The sequence below is a fragment of the Lathyrus oleraceus genome, chromosome 5 (genome assembly GCF_024323335.1).
Source record: "Lathyrus oleraceus cultivar Zhongwan6 chromosome 5, CAAS_Psat_ZW6_1.0, whole genome shotgun sequence".
NCBI lineage: Eukaryota > Viridiplantae > Streptophyta > Magnoliopsida > Fabales > Fabaceae > Lathyrus > Lathyrus oleraceus.
This window is the reverse complement of record NC_066583.1, coordinates 558,743,867-558,747,822: the sequence shown is the minus strand read 5'-3', so window position 1 is coordinate 558,747,822 and position 3,956 is coordinate 558,743,867.

The following is a 3,956-nucleotide window of genomic DNA, read 5'->3' as shown; positions in this document are numbered from 1 at the left end:
AAGGACTTAATCCACTAATCTTGAAAGATTGTTACAACCAAACGTCTAAGAGAAGGATCTCTTAGTCCTCTCAAGTATACAGACTATGCAGAGTCACTTGAGGAACACAATCAAGTTTAACAAAAGAAGTGTAATCTAACGTGCTTCTAAGAGTAAGCAAATATTACAGCAAGTATAGCAAGCAAGTGTTTTCACGTATGAGCAACAGCTCGTGAAAAACTAAGAGAGAGAGTAGAGAATTTTTGTGCGTTCAGGTGTGTTTCTCACTGAAATATGTTGTCCTTTATATAGTGGTGAAAGGACCGTTGGAGTGATGACAGAATATTTGTCTTTGATGAGTCTTCAATGCCATTACTGTTGTGTTTCTTTCCATAACCAAATTGTCTCCCTGAATAACTTCTTTCCAAATATATTTTCTTTCCATTTAAAGTTGTTTGTTTCCGTTACTCTTTATGGATTATGGGGAACCTTCATCAGAGTCCTCGTTATCTCTGTCAATCTGAGATTACATTGAAGTTACATCAGAGCTTCTAAGGGATCTGGTCTTTTAGATCATCAGAGTTGATTCCAGTGGAAGTTCAGAGCTTCTGGTATTCTGCTGTCCTGGTTTGCTCAGAGTCAGAACTTCTAGAGCGCACTTCTTCTTCTGATCTTCTAGTTCTTTGTATCTGATAGAGTTTGTATCTGATAAAACAATCAGATTCCTTTGTTCTTGTTCAGAGTCCTGCACACTTAGAGAAATTTTGTTAGGGTGTCATTTTTGGTTTCATCCTTTGTTATCATCAAAATCCTGGATTCTATTGTAGAACCAATTTTGTTCTTACAATCTCCCCCTTTTTGATGATGACAAAATAATCTTATTTTGTAGATGAAACATTCAAAGATAAGAAATTAGTATATCAGATAGAAGTGAGCTCCCCCTGAGATAAACCTTGGAGTTAAGAAGTTCTTACCAGAGCTTCCATGCTATGATGTTTCTAGATACTCTTCTGCAAATATCTGAGTCAAAAAGGATTAGATAGATTTTATTGAATAAAATGTTTGCAGAGTACTGAAGGATTTAGATACGGTTTCATCATAGCTCTTTTTATTTCTCCCCCTTTTTGTCAGAATCAAAAAGACTTAGCAAAAAATAAAGGAAGGAAAATATATATATTCAGATATTAAGCACAAACAGCAGAAAGCGAAAACAAGCAGAAACAGATAGCAACAAGCAAATAGAAAATCCTAGGTGCCTAAGGGTTGGGAGGAGGAGGCATCCTCTGAAGCAGTTGGGTCAGCAGATTCTGGATGTTGACGTTGACTGAGTCCTGTTGATCCAATCTGGCACGGACTTCCTTCTGCTCCTTCTGAAGTTCTTCAAGAGTCTTGAGAACTATAGGGACAAAGGTGGAGGACTCCCCCTGAGTCAGAGCATCCGGTTGAACCCTGCTTGTGGATTCTTCAGCATGACGAGCTTCAGCTTCAGCTGCGGCTTTGGCTTCAGCTTCAGCAGTAGCAACAACATCAACTAGAGCTTTGGCTTCAGTTCCTTGAGTCTTAGAATTTCTTCTTGCCTTGCTTTTTCTTCTGCTTCCTTTCTGGCCTGTTCCTCAGCTTCTCTAGCTAAGCGCTCCTGTAGTCTAACTTCAGCGTCTCTGATGAAGTCGTTTCTGACTTGCTCAGAGAGGCTCTTCAGTTTAAAGGCTTTAGAGGTCATCCAACCAATAACTCTGTTCCAGTGTGTCCTAACAGCTGAAGGATCATCACTGATGCCAGAGTTGATGGTCAGAGACTTGACCTTGTCAACTGATGCTCCTGCAAACAACATAATTGCTTCCTCTAGGGTTGGCAGGGAGTTTTGTGGTTCAGATGGTAGAGGTGGAGAAGTGGGAGGGCTTAGGTTTAGAGTTTGTGGTTCAGCGGAAGTGTTCGGAGGGGGTATGTCAGAGGTGTTTGGGTCAGAGGGTTGAACGTCAGATGGTGTTAGGTTTGGTTGTTCTGTGGGTGGTGAGGTTACTTCAAGTTCAGGTGGAGATTGTTGTGGTTGTTGTGAGGCAAGGTTCTGAGTTTGGAGTTGGGCTAGAGTGGGAGAAAAGGGGTCAGAGGGTTCTATGTCGGATGAGATGGTGAAGTAGGGGGGTGATTCTGGGGAAGAAGATGAAGAGGTGGTTTCATTCAGCCTTTCAGCTTCAGATAGGGGTAAGGAGGTGGTGGCAAGGTTGAATTTTTGGAGTGGTTGAGATGTTCTGGTGGTTGAAGGAGGGGTTTCAGATTGGGTGTATATGGGTGTTGGTTGAGGGATAGAAGAAGCAATTGATTGTGTTTGTGCAGAGGGAGCAAGAGAGTCAGACTTACCAGAAGGCTCATGCAGAGGTGCTGGAGGTCTTGATCCGGAGGATTCTCCTAGTGTTGCTTTCTTCGCTTGCGTTGTCTTCTCAGAGGGACCTCTTTTATGTCTCATGAAGTTCGGAGCCGTATCTAGTAGATCGTTCAGATGGAAGTCTAAGATATCCACTCCTTCATCCTTCAGACCTTGTAGATAAAAGAGGATTACATCTTGAGGGTCTTCCTTCGAGAACAGATATAGACCATGGGGAATTTTCCTCTGATCTTTTAGGGCTTCCTAGGAGGTGTCCAGAGTGGGTTTGAATTTGACCTGGTCCAGAATCCCCATGCTCTTCAGATTTTTGGAGTTCAGAGGCTTTCCAGTGTCGATTTCCATGTCCTCCATGAGCCTGAGCTTTACCAGATGGTCCACGAGACCACTTTCTATCAGTACATCTGAGATGAGTCTTCCCAAAGGGATGTAAGTTCTGGGCTTCATATGATTTCTGGTATCTCGTACGGAGTCTCTGAGGTACTTGAAGAGAAGTGTTGGAAGGCATAGCTTCAGACCCTTGTGAATGCAGTACATAATACATTTCTGATCTGTGTTGATGTAGTCTGAGGAGTTTGACGCTGGGCGATGATGGATGGTACCCAGAATGATCTTCAGTCAAACCCGGAGGTTCTGAAGTAGTTCCTTGTTCTTGGAGGGATTGCCTTCTGCGTTTTGCTTGAAGATTGTTGGATTGATTTCTTGAGATGTGTATTTTGCCCTGGGATTGATGTTGTAGATTCTTCTGCCTCCATCTTTCTCCATGCTCAGAAGAGCAGCGATGGACTTCTCAGTTATCACTATCTTGACTCCCAGAACATAGGAGACAATGAAGTGATCATCAGCATCAGCAAATCTCCAGAATTCTTTCACAAGATTTGGGTAAACTGGACCATAGAGACGTTGAAAGTAGTTTCCCCAACCTTGTTTGTTGAGTTCTTCAGTGAGGTCTATGCCATTCCTTTTCATATTATCAAAATCCACCAAGGATTCACATAAAACTTCCAGTTTATCAAAGGGCGTTGCAAGATGAATATGAGGCTCACGATCGAGAATGTGAGGCTCCTTGTAGATTGATGTTGTAACTACGCCTGTAACCGTTGGGGTAGGGTTGCTTGTGCTTTGAACTTGTTCGCTTGAACCCATTTGTTGAGAGAAGTTGTACACTGCTTGTTGTTGAGCATCCATGATGTTGTTGAAGAACTGAGATGAAGATGATAACTGCTTGCAGAAATTCCTTGAGAGAACTGAGGTTTAAAGAGTGCGTGAGAGTGAAATGTGTGCAATGTGTGAAATGAATGTGTTTAAATACCCAAATTAGGGCGCATGCAAAATGACACACAAACCAGAGTTTAGCACAAAAACCAAGTTAGCACGTTTAGAGGGAAAAATGATTACAGCTCATAAATGATGTCTAATCCTAACAACTAGTACGTTGCTTGAGGAGATCTCAAGAGACTGTTTCATGATTACTGCTAGATAGCTGTCTAGAAGTTCCAAGTTCAGACGCAAGGCACTCCACGTGTTTTGCTTTATCTAATCTTCAGGAATACCAAAGGATTGGTTCCTGGAGATTTCTAACTCAGATAACTTCTAA